The following is a 23,133-nucleotide window of genomic DNA, read 5'->3' on the forward strand; positions in this document are numbered from 1 at the left end:
TCGTATACCTCTGTATTCTTCTATTTTTCCTAAAACTTCGAATTCGAAATTTATTTCAAAATCCATTAATGCAGTTCTATTAGGAATCATTCATATAAACTATCTGCAAAATTTCAAACTCCAATTTTTCCTAACGAGTTCTAATTTTCGAGTCAAAGTTCAAATTCAAAAAGTCAAAGATTTTGTTCATCGTAAAATTCGTAAACGTTTTGATGTTTCAAGTTAAATGTATGATCCAGAAAGTTTCTAAGAAGGAACTACAACCTATTTCATATTGTAATTGTAACCTAAAACGTCCTAGAAATTGAAATTGATGTGTGAGTCAAAGTACCCTTCGTAAACTGCTACTGCTTGATTTTTTTTGTCTGTTTTCGATTTTTGTTGATCAAGAACATACCCATTAAATTTGTTTAGATGTGAATTACAAGTCTTGAATCAATTTGAATTGATTTCTGGTCGACTAGTTTTAGCAGAGGAAGAAGAAGAAATAAGAACACAGAAATACGGGTTATATTTTAATTTGTTCAAAAATTAATCAGAAAAACTGAAACGCTTCAATGGTTAAGGTGTTTTTCGGATTTGCGAGAGGTCGTGGGTTCGAGCCCGGTTCGTGACAATTTTTTTTAGAAAAGCTTTTGTGAGGTAGTTTTCTTTTAAAACTATTATTATTATTATTATTATTATTATTATTATTATTATTATTATTATTATTATTATTATTATTATTATTATTATTATTATTATTATTATTATTATTATGGTATTATTATTAATTATTATTATTGTTATTGTATAAATAAAATGATTAATATTATTATCATTTAGCTATTATTAAATAATATTATGAAAGCATTATTAGTATTACTATTATTATTAATGTTAAAATAAGTATTATTATCAAAACTATTATTTTCAATATCATTATTATTAAACCTATCATTTTTATTAAAAACTGCTGCTGCTGCTGCTACTGCTACTGCTACTGCTACTGCTGCTGCTGCTGCTGCTGCTGCCACTGCCGCCGCCGCTGCTGCTACTGCTACTGCTACTGCTACTACTGCTACTACCTACTACCACCACCACCACCACCACCACCACCACCACCACCACCACCACCACCACCACTACTACCACCACTACTACTACTACTACTACTACTACTACTACTACTACTACTACTACTACTAAGATAATACAACTTATCATTTATCAGTATTATTTTAACAAGTTATATAAAAATATATTTAACATATATAACAAAACTATATTAATATTTTAAACATTGATTATTTATACAAGGTATATAAAATAAATATATTAAGTTGTTAATGAAATCTATAAATCATTAAATATAACAACTATATCATTAATAATATAAACTTATTCGATTACGAATATACATTTTAATATATATATTTGATATAGGTTCGTGAATCCGAGGTCAACTCTACATTTGTTCAATGCCGTCATATGCACATTTACTACAAACTATCGTATCGTATCGTGAGTTTTTATAGCTCCCTTTTTATCTATATTTTTGGGCTGAGAATACATGTACTATTTTTATAACTGATAGACACACGTACAAACTATTATGCGACCACCATGAGTACTTTTATTGTGTTGATATGTAACATGTTATTGTATTCATATGAAACATGCAAAACCCTGCTTTGTAATATCATTAATTGCTAGATAATGAGGAGGCAAACAGAATTATTATAAATAGCGCTATTGGAAGTAACGTCCCGCACTGTTGACCTCAGGTCAATTGGTGGTATAATAATGATCTCGACAATTACATATGTATTGTTACGGGGTAAAATCGTTTAGTTTTGATATTATACGCTCATGGCATACTTTTGATATACATGATATATCGCCTTTTATTAAATCTTGTGATCTATTACTGAAATCATTATTTATGACAAACCTATGAACTCACTCAACCTCGTGTTGACTTTTTAAGCATGTTTATTCTCAGGTACTTAAATATTGCTTCCGCTGTATATCTGCTGCTTTGATGATGATTTCTTGCCATGCTTGGAGTCTTCATTACATATCATATCAATTAAAGACATTTAATGCTCTAAATACAATGTAATCTATTTATCTTTCGCTGCAAAACTCAATAAAACATCTCATTTAGAGTCGTTCTCGTTTATACAACTGTGATTTGATATAATTAGTCACAAATACCCCAGGCCCTATTTGGGGGTGTGACAGATTGGTATCAGAGCAGGGCTGTTATAGAGAACCAGGATTGCATTTTATGTGTGCCTTATGTGTTAGCTAGGGTGCCTTAGCAATCTTTAGGACTATAGCCTTTCCTGCCTTAGTTTTAATTGCATATCTCTTATTATCTTGCTATCTGTTATCTATACTTTACCTCTTGCCTTACGTCTTCCTTAGAACGCTTGTAACCTTCCTTCTCTCATTCTTTTAGGATGACTAGCATGAACCCTATCATCATTACAGACACCGAGGGCTATCACTCATGATTATTGAAATTCTTGACATTCCTATGTCATCTATCATGGTTTTGTGTATTACATATGTATTACATGAAATGTTATCCATGATTCTTGAAACCTCTACTATTCATATTCATTACATTTAAAATCTTTGCTTTCTCGTTATTTTTGATCATTGAATTTTCTTGACGGGTGGCGTCTACGAAACTCTAGAATGGAAGGGTTTGGATTACTGATTTAAAGGATCTTATAGCTCAAGCTCCTACACCTGAATAGGCCATTACGAATTGAAAGTCTTTAATCGAAAGTTTATCTGATTACATACTTATCATTTTAAAATCTCGACACGTCATACTGCCATTATTATATAAATGGAGTATAGACACATCATATCTTATCATACCTTATCATATCTATCCCAATAGACTTTGTCTAACACTTTTCCTAAATTTCCTCCGTAAATCACGGAAATCTTTTTACTATATATATGTATTCAAGGAGACGGATATATCATTCAGTATCCAACACCCATTTCATATCAAATCCTATCCCAAACACATAATGTGGATTCCTCGAACTCCCCGAGCTCCAATGGCAGCGTAACCGAAATGAATGAACCAATCAGTCATCATCTATTCTGGATGAATTTGGGACGGGTTCGTGGTCAACTCAATCAATGGAGGAAAGAAGAAGATGATCCCTTCCACCAAGCGAATTCACCTCTTGGTGAAGAACCTGAAGCGCTTACCGGCGAACCAGTCTGAAACACCATTTTCTCTCTTCTTTCCAGGGTATCCCGTCATGAATATATAATATCGAAGATTTTAGATCTTATTCACCCCCTTGTTCCAACCGCCAATCATCTCGGAATAGTATAAGAAGTCCACGAGCTTCGCGCTCGAGTGGTGGCTTTGGAGAATATGGTGCGAATTCTACAAGCATCAGTAGCACCACCAGCATAACCAGCACCACCAGTACCAGCAATACCGCCAACATCACCAAAACCACAAGCACTGAAAGCACCAGCAGCATCACAAGCTCCGCAAACTCCGAAACTACTGAGTTAAGATGTATTGACTCATTCTTCCTGAAGAATTATATATGTATGCTTTATATATATATATATATATATATATATATATATATATATATATATATATATATACATATATATATATATATATATATATACATATATATATATATATATATATATATACATATATATATATGCTTTGGAACAATAATAAATCTTTTTGTACTAAGCTGTTATGTGTGAATCTTAACTAGTATGTCCTATTTGGTTAATTCATATCACTAATATGTTATGATGTACATCCTTCGTTAATGACTTAACAATCGTTAATCACTGCTTCAACACAATAATATTCATTTCATAATAAACCAACTGTGTTATTCGAATACATGTTTGGTTTTACACTTCTATTTTCAATGTAATTGAAACTCTCTATAAAACATCATTCGTGCCTTGCAAATTTCACAAGAATTCCACGAGCACCAACATCATATATCGAGGTATATCAATAACAATAAACGATGAAGTATTGATTCATAACTTCATTAAAGAAATATTCCGCGACGATTATAAAGTTTTGGAGATTATTTATCCTCGTTTCAACCGTAAATCAAATGAGTTTAATATTATATTAACTCATTAAATCCATAATTACATCTGAAGGAAGATATATATGTACGTATATTTTCATAAAGGTTGTAATTAAAAATTCTTTTGTACAAACTGTTGATGTTAAAAATATTTTAACAGGTAGGTAATACCCAAGAAATATTTAGAATTCACATTAATATGTTACACTGTACAATCTTCAATTCTGATTCAGCAGACATTAACTATCCTACTCACATTCACAGATATATCTATCTGTTCACCGAAGAACAACTATTTTCATTCAAATTCAATTGGACATCCAAAGCTTTAGCAGGTGTTATCTTCCTAAGATCACTACATTCGTAAATTATATTCATTCGCATTCCTATCACATCAAACCACCAAAACCATCATTCATTACTTTTGAGATTTACAACGTTTCTAGTTACATCCTACGCTTAAACACTTCAACTCCAAATTCTTGAAAACACCTTAGAACTATAAACAACGATTCAGATTCGTTAACCCTAATAATGCTGATGAAGCAGCAAAAGCTGTAGATGGTCTTAATGACCAGAAGCTTGATAATAAAGAATTGTGTGTTGGAAAAGTTCAAAAGAAAATCTGGTATTGATAAACGGATTGAGCAAAACATGAAGGAAGCTGTGGACAAATCCCAAGGACTAATCCTATAACCAAAGAATCTAGATGATTCGATTTCTGAAGGAAATCACAGAAGATCTTTTTACGCATTCTAAATCTTTACAAAAGAATTTCCATCATTATCCTTCGATTTTAAATATTTTCGTATCTTTCGTTATAAATATCCTTTATATCTCTGAAGATATCTTCATAATGATTCTTGTTCGCAATTAATTATCTCTTTGAGATATCTTTATTACATCATAAAGGAAACTGTTTTAGTTTCTATATTCTGTAAAATTCAAGTTTAAATTATAAATGTTTTGAAGAAGTGTTGGGAATTGAAGCATGAGTTAGTATAATATAATGACGTCAGGCCAACGTGATTATATTACAGTAAGTTATGCTAAATTTCTAATGGAAGATGATGATTCATAGACTTTATAGTCATCATTTGCCATGTTATACGACTCTTACATTCTATCTAATCTCTAAACATATCAAGAACATATATTCTTGATAGTTCTATCGGGTAATTTGACAAATCAAGATCGTGCTATTGCTTTCTTAGAACATTAATTATGTTCATTCGAAACTTCATACCTACAAATTCTATGTGATGACCCGGGAATTTCCGACCAAATTTAAACTAAATCTTTATATGATTTCGATACGATAAGCAAAGTCTATTAAACCGAGTCTCAAAATGTTGGAACTATTATTCATAAATGCATTTGACTTTGACTATTTCCCGACAATTCACGAATAATTGTTTGTATATAAAAAATGTATATATATATATATATATATATATATATATATATATATATATATATATTATGTAAATATAAGTATATATAACAATCTGAGATTTATAAAATATAATTGAAACACTAGAATCAAATACGTAATGTATGATACAAAATAATTAAACTATTATTTAGAATTAATCTATATATATATATATATATATATATATATATATATATATATATATATATATATATATATATATGATATTTGTACACAATTAAATATTCGAAAATGTTATATGAATAATATGTAATATTAATATATATAAAATACAAGATAGTTATTATATTAATGAATATTACTTTCATCATTAATATTGATATCAGTATTATTAATATTATTAAATTATTAATTTAATACATAGTACATAGATATGAGGTTTGATAAGTATAATTTATTATATCAATATTATTTGTATTACTATTATAAATTATTATTATCATTATTATTGTTATTTGAAAATAATACATTTTAATAATATTATTATTATTTTTATTATTAGTAGTATCATTATTATTTATTATCATTATTAATATAATTATTATCATTATTTATATAATTATTAATTATTAATATTAAATATATATAAAAAAATAAATAAATAAATAAATAAATAAAATCAATAAGATAGTACAAAGTTGTTACTAGTTGCTATCAAAACTGTATTACATCTCTGTTTTGTTGCTGAATGGGATCACAAATCAAATTTAATCACAAGTAACTTCCAAATATTTGTTACCAATCCTTGTCCACTTTAGTCTTTATTTTCTTTCCCTTTATCTGTAATTAAACATGTCGACACACACTCAATTATATATGAATCATTTTTTCTTTTTTATTTGATAATATAGTCGATGCTTTCTACATCATCTATATCAATTATAGTTGTAAGTATCTATTTCTATTTAACGAATTTAATCAGTATATATATATATTTTTTGCTCATTACCTCTGTTCTTACATTTTCTTATCATATTTCGATTTCAAACGATTTTCCAAATTGTAAAAATGCAATCTTGTTAGTTTTCCTTTACTAAAACTATCTGCAAATTTACAGATTTCAATTCTTTATAATCATCAAGAATTTTTGAGTCAAAGTTTGGGATTCAAAAAGTCAAACAATGTTCTTCAATTAAATTCGAATTTTATGTTAAGATTCAAGTGAAATTGAGTATTGAAATAGATTATAGGAATGATTTTAAACTTAATTCATGTTATAACAATTGTCTAAAACTTTCACAAAATGGAAATCATTTTTTTTTTTACAATAGCAGCGACGGTAACCTTCTTTTTTTTTATTTATATATTTTTATTTATTTATTTGATTTAACTAATTTTATCAGGGTTATTTATAAACCTATTTAAACACCTAAATTAAATTGGTAAGTGGTGATAAGTTGATTTTGGGTTCTGTTAGTCTAGTCGATCTAAAGAAGAAGGAGAAACACGGTTTTTACAGCTTAATTGATTTTAGTTTATAATACAAAACAGAAAACGGGTAATAGCCCAGTTGGTTTGGTGTGTTGGTGATATTCTACAGGTCATGGGTTCAGACCCAAGCAACTATATTTTTTTTTATATATTAACAAAAGCTGCTGTTGGGCTTGGCTTGCTGCTGGGCCGATACCTCCTTCCTGCTGGGCCGTGAGTAAACGATGTTGGGCCGAAAATGAAGCTGAGCCAAAGAAATTAAGAATAAGAAAATGGAAACGGAGTGTAACGGAGTGTAACGGGTTATAAATATTTTCTGAGATTTAAAGTCGAAAAGAATTAATGGAGGGATGGTTAGGGTGTTAAGCGGGTGTGCGAGAGGTCTTGGGTTCGAGCCCGTGCGTAGGCATCTTTATTCTTTTTGGGACTCTTTCATTGTGAGGTAGTTTTCCTTATTAATATTAATTATTATTATTATTATTATCATACTTATAAGTTTTATTATTATTATTATCATTATTATATTTATTATTATTACTATAATTAGTTTTATAATTATTAAGATAGGTATTACTACAAATGTATGATGTATGATAGAAACCCATTTATAGATACAAATACGAATATTATTATTACTAATGTGTTTACTAATATCATTTAAAATATAACATTAACATTTTACTACTAGTATAACTATTATTATTATTATTATTAATATGATTATTAGAATGGTTATAATTAAACTTATAACCATGATTTACAAAATAGATATCTCTATAATTATTATTATTATCACTATTAACATAAGTACTACTATTATTAATATTATCATTATCATTATTAGCATTATTATTAAAAATTATTATTTTTACAACTATATTATTATTAAGAGAATCAATATTAGTAAAACTATCATTTTTATTATAGGTATTAACATCTTTACCTTAATAGTATTATAAATTATAAATATTAATTTTACAAACAAAAGAGACTTGTATGTAGAAAGTATATTACATACTATATTTTCATATGAAATATTAATAATCATATGAAATATTAATAACTGTAATAATAAAAATAACTAAATTACATATATTGTATAAAAATATTTTAAGATACTATAAGTAGTAATAAACTCATATATAAATATTGAATTCAGCACATTATATATCTATAACCATAAGTTACAATTTAATAAAATATTATAACAAATATATATATATATATATATATATATATATATATATATATATATATATATATATATATATATATATATATATATATACAACATTGTTCAATTACAATATTATGTGTTAATAAATATATATATGATATAGGTTCGTGAATCCGAGGCCTACCCTGCATTGTTCAATGTCGTCATATGTATTTTTACTACAAAATACAGTACTGTGAGTTTCATTTGATCCCATTTTACTCTTTACATTTTTGGGGCTGAGAATACATGCAATTGCTATATTAACTGTTTTACAATAATTATATGTGTGAGTTTCATTTGCCTTTTTACCCTTTATATTTTTGGGCTGAGAATACATGCGCAATTTTTTTTATAAATGATTTACAAAATAGACACAAGTACGTGAAACTACATTCTAATGGTTGAATTATCGAAATCGAATATGCCCCTTTTTAGTCTGGTAATCTAAGAATTAGGGAACAGACACCCTAATTGACGCGAATCCTAAAAATAGATCTATCGGGCCCAACAAGCCCCATCCAAAGTACCGGATGCTTTAGTACTTCGAAATTTATATCATGTCCGAAGGAGGATCCCGGAATGATGGGGATATTTTTATATAAATATTGTGAATGTCGGTTACCAGGTGTTCAATCCATATGAATGATATTTTTGTCTCTATGCATGGGACGTATATTTATGAGAATTGGAAATATGAAATCTTGTGGTCTATTAAATTTATGAAATGATTATTTATGATAAACTAATGAACTCACCAACCTTTTGGTTGACACTTGAAAGCATGTTTATTCTCAGGTACGAAAAAAATCTTCCGTTGTGCATTTGCTCATGTTATAGATATTATTTGGAGTCATTCATGGCATATTTCAAAAGACGTTGCATTCGAGTCGGCGAGTTCATCAAGATTATTATTAAGTCAATTATAGTTGGATATATTATGAAATGGTATGCATGCCTGTCAACTTTCGATGTAATGAAAGATTGTCTTTTCAAAAACGAATGCAATGTTTGTAAAATGTATCATATAGAGGTCAAGTACCTCGCGATGTAACCAATTGTTGTGAATCGTTTATAATCGATATGGACTTCGTCCGGATGGATTAGGATGGGTCTTTACAGTTGGTATCAGAGCGGTGGTCTTAGCGAACCAGGTCTGCATTAGTGTGTCTAACTGATAAGTCGTTAGGATACATTAGTGAGTCTGGACTTCGACCGTGTCTGCATGTCATAAGTTTTGCTTATCATTTCTAGTCGGAAATCATTTGCTTATCATCCTTAGTAAATTACCTGCTCATTATTCTTAATCTAGACACATCTTATTGCATTGACTGCATGAAAAGTGTATAGACAAAATTCATATCTTAGCGTATCTGCTAATTCATATCTTAGCGTATCTGTTATTGTTATCTTTGCCTGACAGCTTCCGTAGATTCCTCCGTAACTTATGAGATTTTAGTATTATATATGTATATGTAAATTATGTATTGCAGGATACTAATCTACATCCTATAATCTATTTCTTATCGAAAATCCTTCATCTGATCGTACGATACGAATCCCTCAACTAGATCGAGTCCCTCGGATTCCGACAGCTATTCCGATAGTTATCCCGACAGTTATTCAGAATGGATAGTCATCTAAGCTCCGGAAGCAACGACACCAGAATGAATCAACCAATCATCTATCCCCAATTCATCTGATGGATTCATAGTCAACTTAATCAACAGAGACGCGCAGAAGGCGATCCCATCCACTAACCGAATTCACCTTTTGACGAAGAACCTGAAGCACTTACCGGCGAACCTGTTCGTAACACCATTTAACCCTCATTTCCCAAATATCTCGCCACGACTATATCATAACTCAGATTCTAAACCTTATTCATCCGCTCGTTCCGACCGACAATCATCCCGGAATAATAGAAGAAGTCAATGAATTTCACGCTCGGGTAGTGACTTTGGAGAATAGGATGCAAAATTTACTAGTTTCAGCAACATCATCAGCACCAACATCAATACCAGTACCACCAACAACCCAAGTTCAACATCACACACCTCAACATCTCATTATGTACCTCGAGTATAGTCATCGTTCTACGTATCGTTCTACATCATTTATCTTCGTTCGACATGGCGATTATGTAATCTCTAATGTTTTAGAGATTATATATTCTTGTTTTAACCGTAAATCAAATGAGTTTAATATCATATTGACTCATTAAATCTATGATTACATCTGAAGAAAATATATATGTATATATATTTTCATAAAGATTGTAATTAAAAATTCTTTCGTACAAACTGTTAATGGTGAAAATATTTTAACGGGTAGGTAATACCCGAGAAATATTTAGATTTCACAATAATATGTTATACTGTACATTCTTCAATTCAGATTCAACCGTCATTAACTATACTACTTACATCCACCGATATACGTATCCGTTCATCAAAGAATAGCTATTTTCATTCAAATTCAATTTCATATTTGGATTTTGACCTATCAATATCCAACAAGTGGCATAATGAAGAAATAATAGACACAATAAAAATTGATTAGAAACAGACTAATTAACAACATGAAATTTTGTTAAGAATTCACGCTAACTGTTCCTAGCTAATTGTTCCTAGCTAACTAATTAATTCCGTATTACATTTTATTTATTGCAATTTATTTATAGTAATTTATTTATCGTAATTTAAATTCTCGCAACTTTATTTATCGTCATTTAATTTCTGTTATTTACTTTACGCACTTTATTTATCGTCATTTAATTTATGTTATTTACTTTACGCACTTTATTTATCGTCATTTAATTTCTATTATTTATTTTTACACACTGTAAATATCGGGACACGTGTACAAGGTTTTGACATATCATATCGACGCATCTATATATATTATTTGGAATAACCATAGACACTCTATATGCAGTAATGACCGAGTTCTCTATACAGGGTTGAGGTTGATTCTATAATAATATATATAATTTAAGTTGTGATCGAGTCTGAGACAGGTACACGGGTCACGATACGTATTAATTAATTCGAATATTATATATTAAACTATATATGAATTATTGAATTGCTAACTGTGGACTATCAACTGTGGACTATCAACATTGGACAATTAAAATGAATTAAAATATTGACTATAACATATGAAACTAAACAATTCTTCAAGTTTGCCACTTGATTTCATCTTAAACTTCATTTGTATCTTGACGATTACAATCTGCGTTCAAAATCTTTCATGATTCTTGAAAACACCACAATCGAAAGGATGAACCAAATGCACTTTACCTACAGAAGAAAAGATCGATGCATATAGTTATGCACCTGAAAACTCTCAAAAATTGAGTAAACTTTTAACGCGTAGCTGTGCTATTATTATCGAAAATAACTTTACAATCTCTTTCCAAATTAGCCAATTTTGTCACAGCTCCAACAAGTCAACTTCGACTTTTCGTTCGAAATAACCTTATTATAACCTTGATATATATACGTGCTCTCTTATTGTTACCGGGGGACCTTTCATATTTTACCATATTACCAGCAGACGTACCAGCAACCTCGTTGCTTCTTGGTTTAAATCTCTCCAATAAATCATTATATTTATTCATTGAAACCCTATCATGTACTCATCCGCATCTTGTAACAAGAACTGCCATATCAACTACCGGGTATCAGCAATCAGTACTTTAAAAAACTTACAGCATATATACATCAACAGTTATATGTATAACATTTATCTTTTTAGAATTATGGTCTTTCATTCTGAAATCCTGAAAAGCACTCAGTCTACAAATCAAATACTCTGAATGTTGAAAAAGCTGAATGAAGCAGCAGAAACCGTAGACAACCGTAAACGACCTTAATCGTCGGAAGTTGATGATAAAGAATTGTAGGTTGGCAAAGCTCAGAAAAAGTTTGAAACTGAAAAACTGATTGAGCAAACTATGAAGGAAGCCGTGGACAAATCACAAAGAATAAGTTTGACTTCAAAGAATCTAAATGATTCAGTACCTGCTAAAGTCATTAACGAATACCTTGCTTTTGACTCCAAACTCTTGCGGACAAATTTTCTTCACCATCTTTCGATATTAGAAATTCCAAGATATCATCGTATCTTTCATTATAAATATCTTCCATATTTCTGGAGATATTTTCATAACTATTCTTATCTGAACTCATTAATCTCTTCGTGCTATCAGTGTTACATCATATAGAAACTGTTAGTTTCTATATTCTGTAAACTTTCGAGCTTAAAATATGAATGTTATTGAAGTAATGTTGGGAACTGATGCATGAGTTAGTATAATATAATGACACTTGATCAATGGGATTATATTATAGTAATTCATGCTGAGTTTCTAATGGAACATGATGATTCACAGATCATAACGTCATCATGTGTCACGTTACATGACTCTTTCATTCTGCTTAACTTCTGAACATATTAAGAAAGTATATTCTTGATAGTTCTATTCTCAATGATTCTAATAATTTGACAAATCAAAACGTACGATTTTGTTCTTTCTTGGTTAAAACATTAAGTTCATTCGAAACTCCGTACTTATGAATTCTGGACCGTTGCTCACTTTACCAGAGCTCGAGAGAAGAATAAAAAGGCAAAGAACTCCAGAATATAAGAGAAAATATAAAGCCCAATAACAACATGGAGGTCACAATCCGTGGGCATTAATAGGAATAGCAATATAAAGACACGGCATAATTAAGAATAGTATCACCCAAGGTTATATTAAAAAGTAAACAGATTTTTCTGGTGGAAGATTAAAAAGAAGGATGACAGAAATGATAATTAGAAAAATATCAAGGATTAGAACTGGATTAAGCATTTTCAAAATCTTTTGGATGTATGAACTAAGAAAGAAAGTATAGGAATGGTGAGAATAATGGAACGGAAGAGCTTAATTTATAACGGAAATATCAGACAGAGTAATCGAGGCAGATCACCGTATTTATTATATAGAGATCTTAATTTCCTTATTCGCCGAAGAGTCAGATCTTATAAATTTCGAAAATTTCCTTAAATCCCTTGAATTCTGGAATTCAATCAAGACAACGTCAAAATTTAAGACGCATCCTATTTTCTAAATTCAACCATGACTAGTCAAAAGTTATGATGAAACTTGTCATTTTCCTTTCACTATTTAGTGATAGCTTCACTCGTACGCTTCACATAATCGAGTTGTTTTATCTATATTATTCAATAATGATAAAACTCTATTTATCAACTCATATTAGTCATGAAAACATTTTTTATTGTTAGCCATGACCACCTCTCTCAAATTTCGGGACGAAATTTCTTTAACGGGTAGGTACTGTGATGACCCGGGAATTTCCGACCAAATTTAAACTAAATCTTTATATGATTTCGATACAATAAGAAAAGTATATTAAACCGAGTCTCAAAATGTTGGAACTATTATTCATAAATGCATTTGACTTTGACTATTTCCCGACGATTCACGAACAATTGTTTGTATATAAAAAATGTATATATAACAATCTGAGATTTATAAAATATAATTGAAACACTAGAATCAAATACGTAATGTATGATACAAAATAATTAAACTATTATTTAAAATGAATCTATATATATATATATATATATATATATATATATATATATATATATATATATATATATATATATATATATATGTGTGTGTGCATGACGATCGCTCCAAATCCATATGAACGAACACGTCATTCATCGATTTCATTGCGAGGTATTTAACCTCTATATGATACGTTTTTTAAACATTGCATTCTTTTGAAAAGGCACACCATAAATGAATATTTAAATCAAAAGTTTTCGACATCTGATGATTTCTACATATAGACAATCACCGTAAATAATAGTTTACAATAGTACTTCCATTGACAATGCAGTCAAAATAAGATACATGGTGATGATTTGGTTAATGCAACGTTTTCTTGATAAATATGCCATGTAAGACTCCATGCACATAGCTTGTCTAACATATAAGCAAACAGCGGAAGACTTCTAGGAACCTGAAAATAAACATGCTAACAAGTGTCAACACAAAGGTTGGTGAGTTCATAGTTTTAGTGTTTCGCATAATCTGTATATAAAGGTGGACCACAAGATTTCAGTTGTTTCATCCAGAAACGTTTATCAAAATATTCTACAAAATTGAGCACCCTGGTAACTAAACTTAACGTATATATAATTTGTACCCTTTGTATAATCATCTTAATAATACACGCAAACCAACGTGTACGCTTCTCAAATAGCATACGTCCGTTAAAAGGCTGGTGCTCTAGCTCGGATGGGGATATCAAGCCCTATGGATCCATATACTACTACTCGCGTCCACCAGTTCTTATAACCGGCAGTTACTAGTTACCAAAGCTAAGGGATTTTCGGTTCAAACTCAGTGTAGAATTAAGTATGTACTTGTATCCATTGCGTTTAAAATAAATTGCATGTATTCTCAGCCCAAAAATATATATTGCAAAAGCAATTAAAAAGGGAGCAATGAAACTCACATTAGCAGTACATAAAGTTGTTCACCAAAACGTGACCGAAACTCGGAATACCAAATAACCGTAGATCTCAACCTAGAGAACATATGTTGGTCAATAAATGTCTATCAAGCTAGGTCTGGTCATAGTGTATCACAATCCTAATGCTCAAGATCGACATACAAAAGTTATCCAAAGTCGTTTCAAAAAGTCAATTTTGACAATAGTTCAACAAAACGAGACGTACCTTATATAAGGATTCATTTACTCTGTTGGTAATATTCAAAAATCTAATTTATCAATCTTACAAACAAGTTGTTTAAATATCAATTGCAGATTCAAAAGCAACTTCAATTAATATTAATCATAATTCAGTTGTCCATATCTTTTAATTCATTCATCGAAATTACGCGATTTCTAAGTGAAAAGTTATTGATTTTTCGCCAGCTTTCCAAAAACATGTATATCATATACCTTTTAACAGTAATATATGTATTAAATTCATGATCTATTATAAACTATTTAACGACAAAATTAATCGTACTAGCATGCATAATCCTATATACTCGAGCACTAGTCAGGGATACACTATTAATATATAATAGATAAGACATAAATGCTTACGTATCAATATTGTGATTCAATATTGTAGGAAAGTACGTAGACGCAACGGAGATGATTAATACTAGTTTGACTCACGAGCAAAACCCTAGAACAATACCCAAAACCTCCTTAGTAATAACCCATAGTTTCCTTAGCTCTATCCCGCTTGAAAACCCATTTTGAAAGTGACACGCTCATGACCTCGTCGTAGTATTTTAAGTGATATAATTAGTAATAATAATAATACTACTAATAATAATAAAATAAATAATAATAATAATCTTAATAATAATAATAATAATAATAATATTAATAATATTAATATAAATAATAAATAATAATAATATTACAGAGGGAGTAGTGTATGTGTAAACAATACTCGAGCAGCAACTGGCCTTTTATAGGCAACTTTTTGGAATCTGATGCCCATGCGATCGCATGGGTTTTTAGTGTATTTGCCATGCGATCGCATGGCCGCCTGATCCAGCTCAAAATGTTTTTGTTTTCTTGTTTGTCGACATAATATTATATAATATATATAATATATATAATTTAAATAATTAATTATATATTATATTAAATTCATGTGCATAGTTGACTTGTAATTTTTGTTCCGATGACTCGTACGTTGTCACTCGACTTATGTCCCGTTTTCGGTTTCTCGAACGCATTTTCGTACGCTTAGAAAACTCGCAATTTACGTTTTGTGACTCGTACCTTTGTCAAAATATAGTCTTAAATTATCAATAAACTATATCATTCAAAGTGTATCTTAAACTTTCGAGTGTTTTGGTCATTTACTTCTATAAATCATTGTCTCGCTATTTGTTAATATATATATATATATATATATATATATATATATATATATATATATATATATATATATATATATATATATATATATATATATATTTATATATATATATATATATATATATATATATATATATATATATATATATATATATATATATATAATAACAAATCGTTTTATGACCAAGTTAATATATATTTTCAACATTCATAAACACGTTTTAAATATACGTCGCAAGTTATTCATATAATTAATATTCCAACTTATCATATATATTCAAATAAATTTTTAAACCAATAAGTTTAATGTACGGTATCAAACAATTAATACATTGTTACATTTTTAAGTTATAGTGTATATATATATATATATGTATATATATATATATATATATATATATATATATGTATATATATATATATCTATATACATATAATTGTTCTCGAATCGTCAAGAACAACCGAAAGGTATTTGAATATATGAAAGTAGTTCAAAAATTTTGAGATTCAGTTTTACAGACTTTGCTTATCGTGTCGGAAATGTTAATTATACAAAGATTAAGTTTAAATTTGGTCAGAAATTTCCGGGTCATCACAGTACCTACCCGTGAAAGAAATTTCGTCCCGAAATTTGAGTGAGGTCGTCATGACTAACAATAAAAATGTTTTCATGATGTATCTGTGTTGATAAATAGAGTTTTATCACCGTTGAATAATATGGATAAAACAATCCGATTACTCGAAGCGTATGAGGGAAGTTATCTTAATAAAGTGAAATGAGGGAATAGAGATTCATCTTAACTTTTGACGTATTAACGATTGATTTCCGGAATTTAAGGAATAGAAAATCTTCATAATCTATATAAGATTTGATTCTTCGGAATTTGCGGAAATTAGGATTTTCTTTGATTAAATGCGTAATCTGCCTCGATTGCTATGTCTGATATTTCGCTATAAATTGACCTCTTCCGTTTCATTTATTTTCACCACTCCTATAATCTTCTTTCTTATTTCATACATCCCAATAGATTGTGAAAACGCTTAATCCAGTTCTAATTCTTGATATTTTCCTGGCTATCGCATCCTTCATTCTTCTTTTTCATCTGCCACCAGAGGAAGTTATTTTCTTCTACTATTACCTTGGGGTTATAGTGTTTTTCATTCTCCCGTGTCTTTATATTGCTATACGCATTGATATACACGGTTTGTAATTTATGTGTTATTGTCAGGCTTTATATTTTCCCTTATATTTAGGAGCTCCATGCTTTCGTTTTTCCTTCACGACTTCAAGTCAAGCGAATAATGGTCCAGAATTCGTAGCTATACATTTCGGAATGAACATAGTTAATGTTCTAAGAAAGAAATTGTAATGACACGATCTTGATTTGTTAAATTACCAGAATATCTGGAAAAGACCGAATCATCAAGAAAAGTATTTTCTTGATATATTTAGAGATTAAATAGAATGAAAGAGTTATGTAACATGGTTCATGATGAGGGTGTGATCTGTGAACCTTTATCACGTTCCATTAGAAACTCAGCATAACTTACTGTAATATAATCACCTTGATCAAGTGTCATTATATTATACTAACTCATGCTTCAGTTCCCAACATTACTTCAAAACATCCATTTTTTTTGAATTTTTCAGATTTTAGAAACTAAAATAGTTTCTTTTATGATGTAACACAGATAGTGCGAAGAGATGAATGATTTCCGATAAGAATAGGTATGAAGATATCTCCAGAAATATCGAGGATATTTATAATGAAAGATACGATGATATCTTAGAATTTCTAATATCAGAGGATGATGCGGAAAATCTGTCTGTAAAGGTTTAGAATAAGAAGTACGGTTCTTACTAATGGTTTCAGCAGTCAATGAATCATTTAGATTCTTTGAAGGCAGGTTCAGTCTTTGTGATTTATCCACAGCCTCTTTCATACTTTACTCAATCCGTTTTTCAGTTCTAAACCTTCTCTTTTTCTCAGCTTTACCACCATACTATTCTTTATCATCAAACTTTTGACTGTTAAGGTCATTTACAGTTTTTGCTGCTTCATCGGCATTTTTCCAATTTCAGAGAACTAGTTCATAGTTTGGGATATTTTTTTCAGAAACTTCACATTCGAAGTATGTAAGTCTAGAAGTTGGATGTTTTCTATATATAACTGTTGTTGTAGAAAATACTGCGAGATTCAAAATACTGATTGCTAATTCCCGGTGGTTAGTATGGCAATTATTGTTACAAGATGTGGATGAGTACATGATAGGGTTTCAATGAGTATAAGGATTTTTTGAAAGGTCAAGGATTAATAAAGTTGTTGGTAAATTTACTGCTAATGTGGTGGAACATGAAAGGTTCCCCGGTAACAATGATGAAGGGGTAATCGTTATAATAAGGCTTATTCGAATGAACAATTGAAGGTGATTTGTTGGAGTGGTGACAAAACTGTCTATTTTGAAAAGGGATTGAAAAGTTATTTTAGCTAATAAATGCCAAAGGATCTGACACGGATACATGTTAAACTATGACTTTGATTTCGATGGTTTTTCAGGTACAAGACTGCGGTAACATGTGGTTGGATCATCATCTCGATGATTCATTATTTGAAGTGTCTTCAGGAATTTCGAGGAATTTGAACATAGATTGTAATCGTTAATATTCATATAATGTTCTAGGAATTTGAATGATACAAATACTTTTCTGGGTTCTATGATATTCTAGCACAGTTTTGAAGTCAAAGTATAGCTTCGAAAGATGTAGAAATCTAAGAATGATGTCTTTTGTTAAATCTTGACTTGGATTTTGATTTGTCAAAATCAAAATATGTAATTAAATTTGGATGAGGATGGTTGCATTGATTTTTATAAAAGAATATATATTGTTGTGAAAGTAGTGAGTATAGTTGATGATTTGTTGAATCAGAATCGAAGAATGTAACATATTAATTGTGAATTTATATATCTCTCGGATATTACCTACCCGTTAAAATATTCTCACCATTAACAGTTTGTACAAAAGAATTTTCTTAATTACAATCTTTATGAAAATATACCTACATATATATTTTCCTTAGATGTAATCATAAATTTAATGAGATAACATAATATTAATCTCATCTGGATTTCGACTAGGACTAGAATATATAATCTCTATAACTTTTAGAAACTACATATTCTCTGTAAAATATTTCTTCGATGAAGTCATGAATCAATACTTCATCGTTTGTTGTTGTTGGTATTCCTTGGTATCTATGGTGCGTATGACGGTGATGTTCGAGGTACAGATTGTGATGTTGAGGTATGGGATGCGGATGTTGTTGTTGGTGGTGGTGATGGTACTATTGGTGTTGCTGATGGTGGTACTGTTGCTGTCGGTGCTGCTGCTGGTGCTTGTAACCTTTGCACCACATTCTCCAAAGCCACTACCCGAGCGCGAAGCTCGTTGACTTCTTCTATTACACTGGGGTGATTGTCGGTTCGGATGAGTGGACGAATAAGATCTAGAATTTGAGATAATATATAATCGTGACGAGACACTCTGGAAATGAGAGAGAAAATGGTGTCTCGAATAGGTTCGCCGGTAAGTGCTTCAGGTTCTTCGCCAAGAGGGCAATGTGGTGGATGGAAGGGATCTCCTTCTTCTTATCTCCAATGATTAAGTAGATTACGAACCCATCCCCAATTCATCCAGAATAGATGATGGCTAATTGGTTGATCCATTTTGGTTACGCTGTCTTCGAAATTCAGGTGAATATCCATATCGGAATAGCTGTCGGAGTTTAAGGAATTTGAACTAGATACGGGATCCATCTTGCATAATTAGGGAGATGATTTTTGATATGAATTAGATTATTGAATTTAGTTTCGTATTATTCAATACATAATTTACATATGTATATATAATACCAAATTCCATAAATCACGGAGAAATTTTCGGAAGATGTCAGGAAAAGTTTACAGTAACAGATACGCTAAGATATGAATTTTTGTCTATACAGTATTTATGCAATAAATGCAGGAAAACGTGTCTAGACTTAAGAATGATAAGCATGTAATTTCCGACAAGAAATGATAAGCAAAACTTTTAACATGCAGACACGGTCGAAGTCCAGACTTACTAATGCATCGTAACAACTATCAGTTAGACACACTCATGCAAGACCTGGTTCGCTAGGACCAACGCTCTGATACCAACTGTGACGATCGCTCCAAATCCATATGGACGAACACGTCATTCATCGATTTCATTGCGAGGTATTTGACCTCTATATGATACGTTTGTTAAACATTGCATTCTTTTGAAAAGGCACACCATAAATGAATATTTAAATCAAAGGTTTTCGACATCTGATGATTTCTACATATAGACAATCACCGTAAATAATAGTTTACAATAGTACTTCCATTGACAATGCAGTCAAAATAAGATACATGGTGATGATTTGGTTAATGCAACATTTTCTTGATAAATATGCCATGTAAGACTCCATGCACATAGCTTGTCTAACATATAAGCAAACAGCGGAAGACTTCTAGGAACCTGAAAATAAACATGCTAACAAGTGTCAACACAAAGGTTGGTGAGTTCATAGTTTTAGTGTTTCGCATAATCTGTATATAAAGGTGGACCACAAGATTTCAGTTGTTTCATCCAGAAACGTTTATCAAAATATTCTACAAAATTGAGCACCCTGGTAACTAAACTTAACGTATATATAATTTGTACCCTTTGTATAATCATCTTAATAATACACGCAAACCAACGTGTACGCTTCTCAAATAGCATACGTCCGTTAAAAGGCTAGTGCTCTAACTCGGACGGGGATATCAAGCCCTATGGATCCATATACTACTACTCGCGCCCACCAGTTCTTATAACTGGCAGTTACTAGTTACCAAAGCTAAGGGATTTTCGGTTCAAACTCAGTGTAGAATTAAGTATGTACTTGTATCCATTGCGTTTAAAATAAATTGCATGTATTCTCAGCCCAAAAATATATATTGCAAAAGCAATTAAAAAGGGAGCAATGAAACTCACAGTAGCAGTACATAAAGTTGTTCACCAAAACGTGACCGAAACTCGGAATACCAAATAACAGTAGATCTCAACCTAGAGAACATATGTTGGTCAATAAATGTCTATCAAGCTAGGTCTGGTCATAGTGTATCACAATCCTAATGCTCAAGATCGACATACAAAAGTTATCCAAAGTCGTTTCAAAAAGTCAATTTTGACAATAGTTCAACAAAACGAGACGTACCTTATATAAGGATTCATTTACTCTGTTGGTAATATTCAAAAATCCAATTTATCAATCTTACAAACAAGTTGTTTAAATATCAATTGCAGATTCAAAAGCAACTTCAATTAATATTAATCATAATTCAGTTGTCCATATCTTTTAATTCATTCATCGAAATTACGCGATTTCTAAATGAAAAGTTATTGATTTTTTGCCAGCTTTCCAAAAACATGTATATCATATACCTTTTACCAGTAATATATGTATTAAATTCATGATCTATTATAAACTATTTAACGACAAAATTAATCGTACTAGCATGCATAATCCTATATACTCGAACACTAGTCAGGGATACACTATTAATATATAATAGATAAGACATAAATGCTTACGTATCAATATTGTGATTCAATATTGTAGGAAAGTACGTAGACGCAACGGAGATGATAAATACTAGTTTGACTCACAAGCAAAACCCTTGAACAATACCCAAAACCTCCTTAGTAATAACCCATAGTTTCCTTAGCTCTATCCCGCTTGAAAACCCATTTTGAAAGTGACACGCTCATGACCTCGTCGTAGTATTTTAAGTGATATAATTAGTAATAATAATAATACTACTAATAATAATAAAATAAATAATAATAATAATCTTAATAATAATAATAATAATAATAATAATAATAATAATAATAATAATATTAATAATATTAATATAAATAATAAATAATAATAATATTACAGAGGGAGTAGTGTATGTGTAAACAATACTCGAGCAGCAACTGGCCTTTTATAGGCAACTTTTTAGAATCTGATGCCAATGCGATCGCATGAGTTTTTAGTGTATTTGCCATGCGATCGCATTGCCGCCTGATCCAGCTCAAAATGTTTTTGTTTTATTGTTTGTCGACATAATATTATATAATATATATAATATATATAATTTAAATAATTAATTATATATTATATTAAATTCATGTGCATAGTTGACTTGTAATTTTCGTTCCGATGACTCGTACGTTGTCACTCGACTTATGTCCCGGTTCCGGTTTCTCGAACGCATTTTCGTACGCTTAGAAAACTCGCAATTTACGTTTTGTGACTCGTACCTTTGTCAAAATATAATCTTAAATTATCAATAAACTATATCATTCAAAGTGTATCTTAAACTTTCGAGTGTTTTGGTCATTTACTTCTATAAATCATTGTCTCGCTATTTGTTAATATATATATATATATATATAATAACAAATCGTTTTATGACCAAGTTAATATATATTTTCAACATTCATAAACACGTTTTAAATATACGTCGCAAGTTATTCATATAATTAATATTCCAACTTATCATATATATTCAAATAAATATTTAAACCAATAAGTTTAATGTACGGTATCAAACAATTAATACATTGTTACGTTTTTAAGTTATAGTATATATATATATATATATATATATATATATCTATATACATATAATTGTTCGCGAATCGTCAAGAACAACCGAAAGGTATTTGAATATATGAAAGTAGTTCAAAAATTTTGAGATTCAGTTTTACAGACTTTGCTTATCGTGTCGGAAATGTTAATCATACAAAGATTAAGTTTAAATTTGGTCAGAAATTTCCGGGTCATCACAATATATATATATATATATATATATATATATATATATATATATATATATATATATATATATATATATATATATATATATATATATATATATATATATATA

Source organism: Rutidosis leptorrhynchoides, chromosome 4 (assembly GCF_046630445.1).
Source record: "Rutidosis leptorrhynchoides isolate AG116_Rl617_1_P2 chromosome 4, CSIRO_AGI_Rlap_v1, whole genome shotgun sequence".
Taxonomy (NCBI): Eukaryota; Viridiplantae; Streptophyta; class Magnoliopsida; order Asterales; family Asteraceae; genus Rutidosis; species Rutidosis leptorrhynchoides.